A 17,249-nucleotide genomic window follows, 5' to 3' on the forward strand; every position below is an offset into this window, starting at 1 on the left:
ACACCTTGGAGAAATTTGGATGTTCCCACCTCATTCATTAAGGCTATTTTCTCTATGTATGCATCCCCTTGCGCTTACTATAAAGGTAAATGACATTCTGTCCCGGGCGGTACACATAAACAATGGAACAAGACAGGGATGCCCTTTATCCCCTCTACTGTTTATTTTGTCAATGGAACCCTTATTGCAAGCCATTAGACAAAATACTGATATTAAGGGTTTAAGATGTGGCACCATTGAAATAAAACAAGCTGCATATGCAGACGACCTATTACTAGTAATTTCAAATCCTAAACAAGCTTTCCCTCTTATAATTGATATTCTAGACAAATTTGGAGAAATCTCCAACTTTAAAATAAATATCACCAAATCACAAGCGATGGGTATACTTTATTCCCACAAAGCTCTAAGATCTCTAGAGAAAGATTCACCTTTCCAATGGACCCAAAAATCTCTGAAATTCCTAGGGGTTAACATTCCCCCTGACCTTAATAGGTTATTCGCCCTAAATTTCACTCCTCTTATTAAAACTATACCAGACATTTTGAACTCCTGGAATCCTACATTTATCTCTTGGCTCGGACGAAAGAATATGTTCAACACCTTGATCCTACCTAAACTAACATACCTCATACAGGTTCTCTCAATCAAACTACCAAAACAATTCTTAACCTCCTTCAAGAAAATCAGCTATAATTACATATGGGGCAACATAAAACCGAGGATTTCACACGATATTCTAAAATTGCCCATAACCAAAGGAGGAATTGGCGCCCCCTCCCTAAACAAGTACATTTATGCTGTTCACTTGAGCAGAATTATAGATTGGATGAGATACCCTACACATAAAACTTGGATTTCGCTAGAAAAAGAACTAACAGGGTATCCTTTAAAAGGGCTAGTGTTTTCAGATCCCCTTAAAACCCCCCTTGTAAAAAAAAGACAACTTGTTGGTTCATGCCACCCTATCAGTCTGGAAAATGAAACATATTAGAGATATTTGCTCAAATTCCTCTCATTTAAGTAGGCTCAATGATTTTCTCATTACAACTGGTGAAGGCTACACAACTCTTCCAGCACAAATACGAAACAGTAATGTTGCTCCCTCTGATCTACTAGACCCAGATGGAGCTATATTGAACCTCCAAGATATGAGAAATTATTTTAATACACCCAAACTGAGCTACCTCCAGCACAATATTATATTGAAATCTCTAAGATTAGCCTTAACGCAAGACCTGCCAAACCAGAGAACCTTCTTGGTTTGAAAATTTGATTTCTCAAACACAGACACCAAGAAAACTCACACATTTGATAAGCGAGAACTTACTTCTAGGAGATTCGCAAAAATCCCTGTACTTTTTGAAAGAATGGGAGAAAGACTTAAACACTACTTTCACGAGTGAAGACACTAAAGAAATCTTACTCTCACCCAAACTCTCCTCAAGATGTACTAATATACAAGAAAGCACATACAAGGTGATATCCAGATGGTATCTCACTCCTGTTAAATTAAGTCGAATAGTATAGCACTACCTCTGACATGTGCTGGAGATGCCTTAAGGAGAGAGGCACCTTCTTGCACATATGGTGGTCGTGCCCATTTGCAAAATCCTTCTGGAATCAGATTTTTACTCATATAAATTGCATTTTAGGCAAAAGAGACCCTAAGAAGATTACATGCTGTCCCAAAACCGCTCTACTGAACATGATGCCAAACTCAATATCGGTATCTGAGAAAGGTCTGTTAAGACCCCTTATCGCGGCAGCCAGACTTATTATAGCAACAAACTGGAAGTCAAATGGTCCTTTGTCAGAGACATTCTGGATTCACAAGGTATCATCGATTTCCAGATTGGAAGAATTGTCTCATTGGGAATTGAGATCACATCACAAATATAGGAAAATCTGGTCCCCCTGGTATAACTGGAGATCCTCATCACCTTAACCCATACTTTACTGCTCGGGCTTACTATCCCATAGTTATAGATATTGACCTTTTATACAGATGATTATCTTGATTGATACAACTCCAGCACATTTTCTCCACTTTAATTTATAACACTCACATAACTTGCTATATAACTCCTGAATTAGGTACCTCAACCCCCCCTCCTTTCCTCCCCCCCCCCACCTGTTTTGTTTAGTTTTGTTTCTTTGCCCTCTTTAATCTTTAATCGTTATAGGTTATGATATCCTATTCTTTGATTGTAGCCATCATCATATGTGTGGCAGGTAGCAGGGCATCCCGATTACCCTCGCCGACATCCTCACCTAACAGTCTAATATCTCCCTGTGCGATGGTTACCCTTAGTAATCAGAAACAAAGGAGGCCGGTGGAGACATCAGGGCGTGAAGTTTTCTATAACCCTCTTGCCTTACTTTCTCTCCTACAATATCATAAGCCATCGGACTGATAACCCAGTTCTTCTAATTTTGGAGGACGTAAAAGTCCCTTGTTGCTTCTGCTTCAATTTTCAGGGTATGATTTATACCTGTCTACACACTACTATGCTAATATGTTACTATTACTGCCTTCATGTATTTTGAATATGGCTATTGTAAACTTGATCTGCAAACGGTTTGTACCCCTTCCTTTCTATCTTGAAATCAATAAAAAGATATTGAAAAAGAAAAAAAAAAAAAAAAAAATGCAGGGTCTTCCCTGAAAGAGATGATGTCTGGATGGGAGCATATGTTGTTCTAGAACCTGAATATATTTTTCTGCATTGATGGTGCCTTTCCAGACATGCAAGCTGCCCATGCTACACGGACATATGCAACCCCATTGCATCAGAGATGACGGCTTCTGAACTGAGCGTTGAAAACAACTTGGGTTGTCCTTGTCCTCTTTGGTCCGGATGACATGGCGTCCCAGATTTCCAAAAAGAACTTCGAATCATGACTCGTCTGACCACAGAACAGTCTTCCATTTTGCCACACTCCATTTTAAAGGATCCCTGGCCCAGTGAAAACACCTGAGCTTGTGGATCTTGCTTAGAAATGGCTTCTTCTTTGCACTGTAGAGATTCAGCTGGCAACGGCAGATGGCACGGTGGATTGTGTTCACTGACAATGGTTTCTGGAAGTATTCCTGAGCCCATTCTGTGATTTCCTTTACAGTAGCATTCCTGTTTGTGGTGCAGTGTCGTTTAAGGGCCCGGAGATCACGGGCATCCAGTATGGTTTTATGGCCTTGACCCTTACACACAGAGATTGTTCCAGATTCTCTGAATCTTCGGATGATGTTATGCACAGTTGATGATGATAGATGCAAAGTCTTTGCAATTTTTCGCTGGGTAACACCTTTCTGATATTGCTCCACTATCTTTCTACGCAATATTGTGGGAATTGGTGATCCTCTACCCATCTTGACTTCTGAGAGACACTGCCACTCTGAGAACCTCTTTTTATACCCAATCATGTTGCCAATTGACCTAATTAGTGTTAATTGGTCTTCCAGCTCTTCGTTATGCTCAAATTTACTTTTTTCAGCCTCTTATTGCTACTTGTCCCAACTTTTTGGGGATTTGTTGACACCGTGAAAATTTGAATCAACGTATTTTTTCTTTAAAATGATACATTTACTCGGATTAAACGTTTGATCTGTCATCTACGCTATATTACAAATAAAATATTGACATTTGCCATCTCCACATCATTGCATTCAGTTTTTATTCACAATTTGTTTAGTGTCCCAACTTTTTTGGAATCCGGTTTGTACTAGCCCTACAATTTATATTCAGCTAAATCTGTGGTTACTGCTGTGCCTGTATTAGTGTAATATGGTACCTAAATAAATAGCCAGATAGTGTTAGGTGCCTGTAAAAAAAAGGCCTGAATTTGAATACAATACATTGGGCCAAATAATTTTTTTCTTATTGTTGTGAACGGTAACAATGAGGAAAACATCTAGTAAGGGACGCGGACATGGTCGTGGTGGTGTTAGTGGACCCTCTGGTGCTGGGAGAGGACGTGGCCGTTCTGCCACACATCCTAGTGAACCAACTACCTCAGGTCCCAGTAGACGCCAGAATTTACAGCGATATTTGGTGGGGCCCAATGCCGTTCTAAGGATGGTAAGGCCTGAGCAGGTACAGGCATTAGTCAATTGGGTGGCAGACAGTGGATCCAGCACGTTCACATTATCTCCCACCCAGTCTTCTGCAGAAAGCTCACAGATGGCACCTGAAAACCAAGCCCATCAGTCTGTCACATAACCCCCATGCATATCAGGGAAACTGTCTGAGCCTCAAGTTATGCAGCAGTCTCTTATGCTGTTTGAAGACTCTGCTGGCAGGGTTTCCCAAGGGCATCCACCTAGCCCTTCCCCAGCGGTGGAAGACATAGAATGCACTGACGCACAACCACTTATGTTTCCTGATGATGAGGACATGGGAATACTACCTCAGCACGTCTCTGATGATGAAACACAGGTGCCAACTGCTGCAGTGTGCAGACTGAACAGGAGGTCAGGGAGGAAGACTGGGTGGAAGACAATGCAGGGGACGATGAGGTCCTAGACCCCACATGGAATAAAGGTCGTGCCACTGACTTTCAGAGTTCGGAGGAAGAGGCAGTGGTGAGACCGAGCCAACAGCGTAGCAAAAGAGGGAGCAGTGGGCAAAAGCAGAACACCCGCCGCCAAGAGAGTCCGCCTGCTACTGACCGCCGCCATCTGGGACCGAGCACCCCAAAGGCAGCTTCAAGGAGTTCCCTGGCGTGGCAGTTCTTCAAACAATCTGCTGATGACAAGACCCGAGTGGTTTGCACGCTGTGCCATCAGAGCCTGAAGCGAGGCATTAATGTTCTGAACCTTAGCACAACCTGCATGACCAGGCACCTGCATGCAAAGCATGAACTGCAGTGGAGTAAACACCCTAAAAACAAGGAACTCACTCAGACTCCCCCTGCTACCTCTTCTGCTGCTGCCGCCTCGGCCTCTTCCTCCGCCTCTGGAGGAACGTTGGCACCTGCCGCCCAGCAAACAGAGGATGTACCACCAACACCACTACCTCTGTCACCAAGCATCTCAACCATGTCACACGCCAGCGTTCAGCTCTCCATCTCACAAACATTTGAGAGAAAGCGTAAATTCCCACCTAGCCACCATCGATCCCTGGCCCTGAATGCCAGCATTTCTAAACTACTGGCCTATGAAATGCTGTCATTTAGGCTGGTGGACACAGACAGCTTCAAACAGCTCATGTCTCTTGCTGTCCCACAGTATGTTGTTCCCAGCCGGCACTATTTCTCCAAGAGAGCCGTGCCTTTCCTGCACAACCAAGTATCCGATAAAAATCAAGTGTGCACTGCGCAACGCCATCTGTGGCAAGGTCCACCTAACCACAGATACGTGGACCAGTAAGCACGGCCAGGGACGCTATATCTCCCTAACTGCACACTGGGTAAATGTAGTGGCGGCTAGGCCCCAGGCGGAGAGCTGTTTGGCGCACGTCCTTCCGCCGCCAAGGATCGCAGGGCAACATTTTTTGCCTCCTGTAGCCTCCTCCTCCTACTCGGCTTCCTCCTCCTCTTCTTCCACCTGCTCATCCAGTCAGCCACACACCTTCACCACCAACTTCAGCACAGTTCGGGGTAAACGTCAGCAGGCCATTCTGAAACTCATATGTTTGGGGGACAGGTCCCACACCACACAGGAGTTGTGGCAGGGTATTGAACAACAGACCGACGAGTGGTTGCTGCCGGTGAGCCTCAAGCCCGGCCTGGTGGTGTGCGATAATGGGCGAAATCTCGTTGCAGCTCTGGGACTAGCCGGTTTGAAGCACATCCCTTGCCGGGCTCATGTGCTGAATTTGGTGGTGCAGAAGTTCATTCACAACTACCCCGACATGTCAGAGCTGCTGCATAAAGTGTAGGCCGTCTGTGCACGCTTCCGGCGTTCACATCCTGTCGCTGCTCGCCTGTCTGCGCTACAGCGTAACTTCGGCCTTCCCGCTCGCCGCCTCATATGCGACGTGCCCACCAGGTGGAACTCCACTTTGCACATGCTGGACAGACTGTGCGAGCAGCAGCAGGCCATAGTGGAGTTTCAGCTGCAGCACGCACGGGTCAGTCGCACTGCGGAACAGCACCACTTCACTACCAATGACTGGGCCTCCATGCGAGACCTGTGTGCCCTGTTGCGCTGTTTCGAGTACTCCACCAACATGGCCAGTGGCGATGACGCCGTTATCAGCGTTACAATACCACTTCTATGTCTCCTTGAGAAAACACTTAGGGCGATGATGGAAGAGGAGATGGCCCAGGAGGAGGAGGAAGAGGGGTCACTTTTAGCACTTTCAGGCCAATCTCTTAGAAGTCACTCAGGAGATTGGCGGAGGATGAGGATGAAGCATGTTCACAGCGGGGTGGCACCCAACGCAGCTCGGGGCCATCACTGGTGCGTGGCTGGGCGGAAACGCAGGACGATGACGATACGCCTCCCACAGAGGACAGCTTGTCCTTACCTCTGGGCAGCCTGGCACACATGAGCGACTACATGCTGCAGTGCCTGCGCAATGACAGCAGAGTTGCCCACATTTTAACGTGTGGACTACTGGGTTGCCACCCTGCTGGATCCCCGGTACAAAGACAATGTGCCCACCTTACTTTCTGCACTGGAGCGTGATAGGAAGATGCGCGAGTACAAGCGCACGTTGGTAGACGCGCTACTGAGAGCATTCCCAAATGTCACAGGGGAACAAGTGGAAGCACAGGCGAAGGCAGAGGAGGAGCAAGAGGTCGCCAACGCAGCTGTGTCACGGCCAGCTCCTCTGAGGGCAGGGTTAGCATGGCAGAGATGTGGAAAAGTTTTGTCACCACGCCACAGCTAACTGCACCACCACCTGATACGGAACGTGTTAGCAGGAGGCAACATTTCACTAACATGGTGGAACAGTACGTGTGCACACCCCTCCACGTACTGACTGATGGTTCGGCCCCATTCAACTTCTGGGTCTCCAAATTGTCCACGTGGCCAGAGCTAGCCTTTTATGTCTTGGAGGTGCTGGCGTGCCCGGTGGCCAGCGTTTTGTCTGAACGTGTATTCAGCACGGCAGGGGGCGTCATTACAGACAAACGCAGCCGCCTGTCTACAGCCAATGTGGACAAGCTGACGTTCATAAAAATGAACCAAGCATGGATTCCACAGGACCTGTCCATCCCTTGTGCAGATTAGACTTTTATAACTACCTCCCCTTAACCATATATTATTGTACTCCAGGGCACTTCCTCATTCAATCCTTTTTTAATTTTCATTTTACCATTATATTGCGGGACAAGTTGAATGAACCTCTCCTCTGTCTGGGTGTTGGGGCCTAAAAATATCTGACAGTGGCCTGTTCCAGTGTTGGGTGACATGAAGCCTGATTCTCTGCTATGACATGAAGCCTGAATCTCTGCTATGGGACTTCTCTCCTCTGTCTGGGTGTCGGGGCCTAAAAATATCTGACAGTGGCCTGTTCCAGAGTTGGGTAACATGAAGCCTGATTCTCTGCTGTGACATGAAGCCTGATTCTCTGCTATGGGACCTCTCTCCTCTGTCTGGGTGCCGGGGCCTAAAAATATCTGACAATGGCCTGTTCCGGTGGTGGGTGACATGAAGCCTGATTCTCTGCTATGACATGAAGCCTGATTCTCTGCTATGACATGAAGCCTGATTCTCTGCTATGACATAAAGCCTGAATCTCTGCTATGGGACCTCTCTCCTCTGTCTGTGTGCCGGGGCCTACAAATATCTGACAGTGGCCTGTTCCAGTGGTGGGTGACGTGAAGCCTGATTCTCTGCTATGACATGAAGCCTGATTCTCTGCAATGGGACCTCTCTCCTCTGTCTGGGTGCCGGGGCCTAAAAATATCTGACAATGGCCTGTTCCAGTGGTGGGTGACATGAAGCCTGATTGTCTACTATGACATGAAGCCTGATTCTCTGCTATGGGACCTCTCGCCTCTGTCTGGGTGCCGGGGCCTAAATATCTGACAATGGCCTGTTCTAGTGGTGGGTGACGTGAAGCCTGATTCTCTGCTATGACATGAAGCCTGATTCTCTGCTATGACATGAAGCCTGAGTCTCTGCTATGGGACCTCTCTCCTCTGTCTTTGTGCCGGGGCCTAAATATCTGACAATGGCCTGTTCCAGTTTTGGGTGACGTGAAGCCTGATTCTCTGCTATGACATGAAGCCTGATTCTCTGCTATGGGACCTCTCTCCTCTGTCTTGGTGCCGGGGCCTAAATATCTGACAATGGGGGGGCGGAGCTAACGCCAGAGCCGGATGGCTGTGTGATGTGAAGCTCTGCTGAGAACGATTCCCTCAGAAGCTCTATTCTTTAGCTATTTAAGCCCAAAATGGTCAAGATCGGGGGCCCTAGATATGCTGATGCCCCAGAACCGCCCAGATCGACTTCTCAAGCGGGCGGCATGGAGAAATTTATAAAGAAAGCGGCACAGTCTTATGTGGCCAGAGACTCCAAAATGGCGCCGGAACCACCGCGCACACCGAGGAGCAAGCAGCAAGCTGAATGCGCTGCTGAGAATGTGAGAGAAGAATCCCCTGAGTCCGATACACTTGCGCTCTCTAAATCCTTCCTAAAGAGTGCACTATCGGAAGCCCTAGAGCCGCTTAAGACCGACCTCAACTCCATTAAAGAGGATGTGAGGCACATAGGGAGAAGAGTGGAGGCGCTGGAGGAAGCGAATATTGCCCTTACCTCACACCAGGCTGCGATCTCTGATTATCTAGGCGCTCACCAGAAACACCTCAACACCCTCTATATGCAATTAGAGGACCAAGAAAACAGAAGCAGTAGAAACAACCTCCGCTTCAGAGGAGTACCTGAATCGGTGGGCACTGAGGAAATTCCTGAGACGGTGATGCAGATATGTCTGAAGCTCCTGGGCCGTGACTCCACACATGAAGTACTTATCGAACGAGCCCACAGAGCATTGCGCCCCAAGCCTCAGTCCACAGAGCCTCCCAGGGACATAATCTGCACATTTTTGCATTTTCCTGGTAAAGAGGCAATCTTGAACGGTGCAAGAAACACTCCTCAATTGTCATGGGATGACAACCCAATCTCCATATTTCAGGACTTAGCCCAATCCACGCTTAAAAAACGCAAATCCTTGAAGCCGCTCACCGACCTACTGAGAAACAAGAAAATCATATATAGATGGCTGTTCCCGTTCAGGCTGTCCTTCTTTCATAATGGTCGCAGAATCTCCATCCAATCATACGCAGATTTGGATAAAGCATACGACATCCTGCAAATTCCGACGCTCCCAATTGAAAACTGGGACTTAGTCCGAGATGTCTCTGAATTACCCACCCTGACCTCAGACGGACCGTCGGAGACCCCTCACACTTAAAGGTCTCAAAAGATGAGAAGAAATCGCCAATCATCCTCTTCCAAGAGACTAACACTCACAGACGACTGATCTATCCCATGCTAATCCTCCCAATCCTCACTTGGGAAAAGGTTGCCTTGTCTGGTTTATATGTAGTCACTCTCTTGATAGTTAATTTTCCACTAAGGTTAAATAGAATGTTGAAAGAAGTTTATCACTAGAAATTCTTACCTCTTATTCTTACTCAGAAGTGCTACATTGCTCTCCCTAACCTTAGAGTACTTTTTTTGGCTGAAACCAGAGCTTAAATTTTTCTCCTTAAAGAGGGATCGTCATAGTTGCACTCTAGTAAGAGTAATGCAACACCCCCCTTTGCCACTAATACTAGTCGGCTCTTACAGTCTAGTACCAATTTGGTGCTATTTATGGTTATGTTTGTGTTTTTCCTTCTATTTTGTTAACCTCTTTTTGTCCTCTGATAGGTCTCAAGAATACACAAAAATGTATGTTTCGTTTGCTGATATGCATCTGCTGATCTGCGAAAACCTCTACCTTTACTGGAGTCATCGCTTACCTCGAGGTGGCACCCTCCCTTTACTCTGGTTGGTTGATAGTACGCAAATAGTACATTTTTAGATTCATCCATTACTTACATCTCTTACAAATATGTCCGATTTAAGAGTTGTAACTTATAATGTTAAGGGATTGAGGTCCCCATCCAGGAGGTGTCAGATTTTATCTCTTTTAAACAAGGAGAGATGTTCTATAGTTTTCCTACAGGAAACCCATTTTAAGCACGGAAATTACCCAAACCTCTCCTTCTCTAAATTTCCTACTTGGTACCATTGTGAAGCTGAGGGTGCCGCCTCGAGGGGAGTTAGTATTGGCTTCCATAGGAGCTTACCCTTTCACTACAACTCTCATGTACAAGACCCTGAAGGCAGGTTTCTAATACTCAAAGCCATGATAGGCTGTTCACTTTATACACTTGTGAATGTATATGCTCCTAATACTGAACAGATCAGTTGGCTCACCACACTAATAACACTAATAGAAACCCATAGAGAAGGCATACTAATTATGGCCGGAGACTTTAATCTAGCCTTTAACCCGCTATTAGACACCACCTCCAAGAAATCAGCCATCTCCCAAAAAGCCCTCAGTTTCCTTCAGACTAAACTTCTAGATCTCGGCGTCACGGACATATGGCGTTGTCTCAACCCACAGGGACTAGACTACTCCTTCTATTCCCCCTCTAACAGATCCTATAGTAGGATTGATTATATCCTTATCTCAAAAGAACACCTGCAACTATGCTCACTTGCCAAGATTGGAGACATAACATTATCAGACCATTCTCCTATTTTCTGTGACATACACCCACCCATTAGATCAAATAAAAAATCCAACTGGAGACTCAATGAATCCTTGCTAGGGAATGAGAAACACATAACCCGTATTTCCTCCTTCCTCAAAGAATATTTCTCAATCAATAATACCAAAGATATCTCCCCCCAAACACTTTGGGATGCTCACAAGGCCTTTATAAGAGGCAGACTAATTAGCCTATGCTCTTTTCTTAAAAAGCAGTCTGAGAAAAAACTTTCCACTTTACTATCTAAAATCCATACACTGGAAAAAGCACATAAACAATCTCTATTAGCCCAGCACCTCTCAGAACTCACCTCCCTAAGGACAGAATTAAAAAATCTTCTTAACGAGAAGTCCGCTAAGTATTATCTATCTGCACAGCAGAAAGTCTTTGCCCATGGGAATAAGGCCTCTAAATTTGCAATTCAAAGAATTAAACAGAGACGAACTTCCCGTTACATCCAAAGCATTAGATCCCCTCAAAATACCCTACTGTTTAAAGCTAAATAAAAAGCTGATCAATTCAGGAAGTTCTACGAGTCTCTATATCATCTCCCCCCCCTCTGTACTCCCAGATCCCTCATTAGATAGAAACTCTAACATCAATGCCTTCTTATCTTCCCTCAGACTGCCGTCACTATCTATGTCCCAAAAAGAATCCCTGTCCAAACCATTTACCATTGCGGAATTAGTATCAGCTATCAAATCGACTCCCAAAGGAAAATGCCCAGGTCCAGACGGGCTTCCCATAACTTACTACTCGACATTTAAAGAAACTCTCCTCCCCTTTTTGCTCCCAATCTACAATCTGGCCTTAGACAAACATCCACTTTCCGCAGATATGACGAAAGCCACCATTACAGTTATCCCTAAATATCTGACAATGGCCTGTTCCAGTGTTGGGTGGCGTGAAGCCTTATTCTCTGCTATGACATGAAGCCTGATTCTCTGCTATGACATGAAGCCTGATTCTCTGCTATGCCATGAAGCCTAATTCTCTGCAATGGGACCTCTCTCCTCTGTCTGGGTGCCGGGGCCTAAATATCTGACAATGGCCTGTTCCAGTGGTGGGTGACGTGAAGCCTGATTCTCTGCTATAACATGAAGCCTGATTCTCTGCTATGGGACCTCTCTCCTCTGTCTGGGTGCCGGGGCTTAAATATCTGACAATGGCCTGTTCCAGTGGTGGGTGACGTAAAGCCTGATTCTCTGCTATGACATGAAGCCTGATTCTCTGCTATGACATGAAGCCTGATTCTCTGCTATGACATGAAGCCTGAATCTCTGCTATGGGATCTCTCTCCTCTGTCTGTGTGCCAGGGCCTAAAAATATCTGACAGTGGCCTTTTCCAGTGGTAAGTGACGTGAAGCCTGATTCTCTGCTATAACATGAAGCCTGATTCTCTGCTATGGGACCTCTCTCCTCTGTCTGGGTGCCGGGGCCTAATAATATCTGACAATGGCCTGTTCCGGTGGTGGGTGACATGAAGCCTGATTCTCTGCTATGACGTGAAGCCTGATTCTCTGCTATGGGACCTCTCTCCTCTGTCTGGGTGCCGGGGCCTAAATATCTGAAAATGGCCTGTTCCAGTGTTGGGTGACGTGAAGCCTGATTCTCTGCTATGACATGAAGCCTGATTCTCTGCTATGACATGAAGCCTGAATCTCTGCTATGGGACCTCTCTCCTCTGTCTGTGTGCCGGGGTCTAAAAATATCTGACAGTGGCCTGTTCCAGTGGTGGGTGACGTGAAGCCTGATTCTCTGCTATGACATGAAGCCTGCTTCTCTGCAATGGGACCTCTCTCCTCTGTCTGGGTGCCGGGGCCTAAAAATATCTGACAATGGCCTGTTCCAGTGGTGGGTGACATGAAGTCTGATTGTCTGCTATGACATGAAGCCTGATACTCTGCTATGGGACCTCTCTCCTCTGTCTGGGTGCCGGGGCCTAAATATCTGACAATGGCCTGTTCTAGTGGTGGGTGACGTGAAGCCTGATTCTCTGCTATGACATGAAGCCTGATTCTCTGCAATGGGACCTCTCTCCTCTGTCTGGGTACCGGGGCCTAAATATCTGACAGTGGCCTGTTCCAGTGGTGGGTGACGTGAAGCCTGATTCTCTGCTATGACATGAAGCCTGATTCTCTGCTATGACATGAAGCCTGATTCTCTGCTATGACATGAAGCCTGATTCTCTGCTATGGGACCTCTCTCCTCTGTTTGGGTGCCGGGGCCTAAATATCTGACAATGGCCTGTTCCAGTTTTGGGTGACGTGAAGCCTGATTCTCTGCTATGACATGAAGCCTGATTCTCTGCTATGGGACCTCTCTCCTCTGTCTGGGTGCCTGGGCCTAAATATCTGACAATGGCCTGTTCCAGTGGTGGGTGGCATGAAGCCTTATTCTCTGCTATGACATGAAGCTTTATTCTCTGCTATGACATGAAGCCTGATTCTCTGCTATGCCATGAAGCCTGATTCTCTGCAATGGGACCTCTCTCCTCTGTCTGGGTGCCGGGGCCTAAATATCTGACAATGGCCTGTTCCAGTGGTGGGTGACGTGAAGCCCGATTCTCTGCTATGACATGAAGCCTGATTCCCTGCTATGGGACCTCTCTCCTCTGTCTGGGTGCCGGGGCCTAAATATCTGACAATGGCCTGTTCCAGTGGTGGGTGACGTGAAGCCTGATTCTCTGCTATGACATGAAGCCTGATTCTCTGCTATGACATGAAGCCTGATTCTCTGCTATGACATGAAGCCTGATTCTCTGCTATGACATGAAGCCTGAATCTCTGCTATGGGATCTCTCTCCTCTGTCTGTGTGTGCCGGGGCCTAAAAATATCTGACAGTGGCCTTTTCCAGTGGTGGGTGACGTGAAGTCTGATTCTCTGCTATGACATGAAGCCTGATTCTCTGCTATGGGACCTCTCTCCTCTGTCTGGGTGCCGAGGCCTAAGAATATCTGACAATGGCCTGTTCCGGTGGTGGGTGACATGAAGCCTGATTCTCTGCTATGACGTGAAGCCTGATTCTCTGCTATGGGGCCTCTCTCCTCTGTCTGGGTGCCAGGGCCTAAATATCTGACAATGGCCTGTTCCAGTGTTGGGTGATGTGAAGCCTGATTCTCTGCTGTAACATGAAGCCTGATTCTCTGCTATGACATGAAGCCTGATTCTCTGCTATGGGACCTCTCTCCTCTGTTTGGGTGCCGGGGCCTAAATATCTGACAATGGCCTGTTCCAGTTTTGGGTGACGTGAAGCCTGATTCTCTGCTATGACATGAAGCCTGATTCTCTGCTATGGGACCTCTCTCCTCTGTCTGGGTGCCTGGGCCTAAATATCTGACAATGGCCTGTTCCAGTGGTGGGTGACGTGAAGCCTGATTCTCTGCTATGCCATGAAGCCTGATTCTCTGCAATGGGGCCTCTCTCCTCTGTCTGGGTGCCGGGGCCTAAATATCTGACAATGGCCTGTTCCAGTGGTGGGTGACGTGAAGCCTGATTCTCTGCTATGACATGAAGCCTGATTCTCTGCTATGACATGAAGCCTGATTCTCTGCTATGACATGAAGCCTGATTCTCTGCTATGACATGAAGCCTGAATCTCTGCTATGGGACCTCTCTCCTCTGTCTGTGTGCCGGGGCCTAAAAATATCTGACAGTGGCCTTTTCCAGTGGTGGGTGACGTGAAGCCTGATTCTCTGCTATGACATGAAGCCTGATTCTCTGCTATGACATGAAGCCCGATTCTCTGCAATGGGACCTCTCTCCTCTGTCTGGGTGCCGGGGCCTAAATATCTGACAGTGGCCTGTTCCAGTGTTGTGTGACGTGAAGCCTGATTTTCTGCTATGACATGAAGCCTGAATCTCTGCTATGGGACCTCTTTCCTCTGTCTGGGTGCTGGGGCCTGTTCCAGTGGTGGGTGACATGAAGCCTGATTCTCTGCCATGAGACCTCTCTCCAATTGATATTGGTTAATTTTAATTTATTTTATTTTTATTAATTTCCCTATCCACATTTGTTTGCAGGGGATTTACCTACATTTTGCTGCCTTTTGCAACCCTCTAGCCCTTTCCTGGGCTATTTTACAGCCTTTAACATCCAGGTGTTCGCTCAACTCTAGTCGCTGATGTACTTCTTCCTGGGTCAGACAGGACACTTTTAATGGGGAATTTATTTTTACATTTAGCATTTCATCTGACAGTTTATTTTCCTCAGTGAATACATTGGAGAATAAAATATTTAACAAGCTTTGCTTTCTCCTTGTCGCTCTCTGCGACTCCCCCCTCATTACTCTTTAAAGGGCCGACACCTTCAGATTTATACTTTTTAACATTTATATAAATGAAGAACATTTTAGGGTTAGTTTTACTCTCTTTGGCAATTAATCTCTCGGTCTCTAGTTTGGCCGCTTTTATTTGTTTTTTACATGTTCTATTTTTTTTTCCTTATAGTTTTTCAGTGTTTCTGTGCTACCCTCCTGTTTTAGTGTTTTATATGCTTTATTTTTGTCATTTATTGATTTCTTTACAGTTCTGTTCATCCACATTGGTTTATTTTTGTTCCTTAACCTTTTATTCCCATAAGGTATGTACCTCTCAAAATAAGATTTTCGGATGCTTTTAAAGATATCCCATTTTGTGGCTGTATTTTATTTTTGAGGACTTTGTCCCAGTTAGTTAGGCCTATGGCCTCTCTTAGTTGGCTAAATTTAGCTTTTTTGAAGTTTGGTATTTTTGTTCCTCCCTGTAGAAACGCTCTTTTGAATGATAATTGGAAGGTTATTAATTTATGGTCACTATTTCCCAGGTGTCCGCCAACCTGTATATCTGTTGTTCTGTCAGGCCTATTGGTTAATACTAAGTCCAGTATGGCCGTCTCTCTAGTCGGGTCCTGAACCAGTTGGGAGAGGTAATTGTCTTTGGTTATTGCCAAGAACCTGTTTCCTTTATGAGATGTACAAGTTTCAGTTTCCCAGTCTATATCTGGGTAGTTGAAGTCCCCCATAATAACCACCTCATTATGATTTGCCGCCTTGTCTATCTCATTTAGTAGTAGATTTTCTGTGGACTCTGGTATATTAGGTGGTTTATAGTAAACTCCTATTAGTAATTTAATATTGTTTTTAGCGCCATGTATTTCTACCCACAGTAACTCCACATGTTCATGTCCCTCACTTATATCTTCACGGAGTGTGGGCTTTAGACAGGACTTTACATAAAGACAGACTTCTCCTCCTCTCCGGTTTTGACGATCCTTTCTAAACAGACTGTAACCTTGTACATTAACTGCCCAACTGTTAAGGGTTTTACTATTGTCGAATAGTTCTGAATACATTTTTGGCAATAGTTGGTAAACCCTAAAAACTGCATAAGAGCCTTCAGATTTTCCGTTCAATCCCATTCCAATACAGCACAGACTTTATCTGGATCCATTCGATAACCTGAAGATGACAGCAGGTAACCCAAAAACTGCACCTTGTGTACAGCAAAAACACACTTCTCAAATTTTGCGTACAATTTATTATCTCTTAGGATCTGTAACGCCTGTCTAACTTGATCCTGATGTATCTACTCGTCTGGAGAATAAATTAGAATGTCATCCAAATAGACGACTACAAACCGCCACACAAGGTGATGAAAAATGTCATTCACAAAATGCTGGAAAACCGGTGGCGCATTGGTCAACCCAAAAGGCATGACCAGGTTCTCAAACTGCCCCTCAGAAGTATTAAAAGCTGTCTTCCATTCATCCCCTTCCTTGATCCTAACCAGATGATATGCCTCCTTAAGTCCAACTTAGAGAACACCTTGGCACCAACAATCTGGTTAACCCTTTGAGGACCATAAGATTACTGTCATCAATATCAAAATAATTATATTTTTTCCCATTAAGAATGTATTTGAACAATAAATAAAGCTAGATCCATTTGTTGATAAAAACTAATATTTTGACCCAAACAAATTTTAAGTTCTTAATCAGATAATACAGGCAATTAAAAACATGGGACAAATACATCCCTTTGTCCTCAAAGGTTACAAATCGGGAATAAAAGGAAGAGGGTAAGGATCACGGACAGTAATCCAATTGAGTTCACGGAAATCCAGACATTTCCCAAGACCTCCGTCCTCTTTTTTAACAAAAAAGAACCCTGTTACCACTGGAGATTTGGAAGGTCTTATGTGTCCTTAACCAAACTCTCAGTAATATATTCTCTCATAGCCAGTCTTTCAGGTCCATAAAGGTTATACAATCTAGATTTTGGCATCTTAGCTCCAGGAATAAGGTTTATAGGACAATCATATTCCCGATGCATAGTTAAATTCTGGCATCCACTGTCAGAAAATACATCAGCAAAATCCGATATAAAAGAGAGTAATGTCTTAGTAGTTAAAACAGAAAAAGATTTATTCAGACAATTGTCAATGCAATAATCACCCCAATCCAAACGCTGCCTAGCTTGCCGATCGATGGTTGGATTGTGCTTGCTTAGCCACGGTAAACCCAGAACCACCGGTGCAGGGAGATCCTC

The sequence above is a fragment of the Bufo gargarizans genome, chromosome 2 (assembly GCF_014858855.1).
Source record: "Bufo gargarizans isolate SCDJY-AF-19 chromosome 2, ASM1485885v1, whole genome shotgun sequence".
In the NCBI taxonomy this organism is placed as follows: Eukaryota; Metazoa; Chordata; class Amphibia; order Anura; family Bufonidae; genus Bufo; species Bufo gargarizans.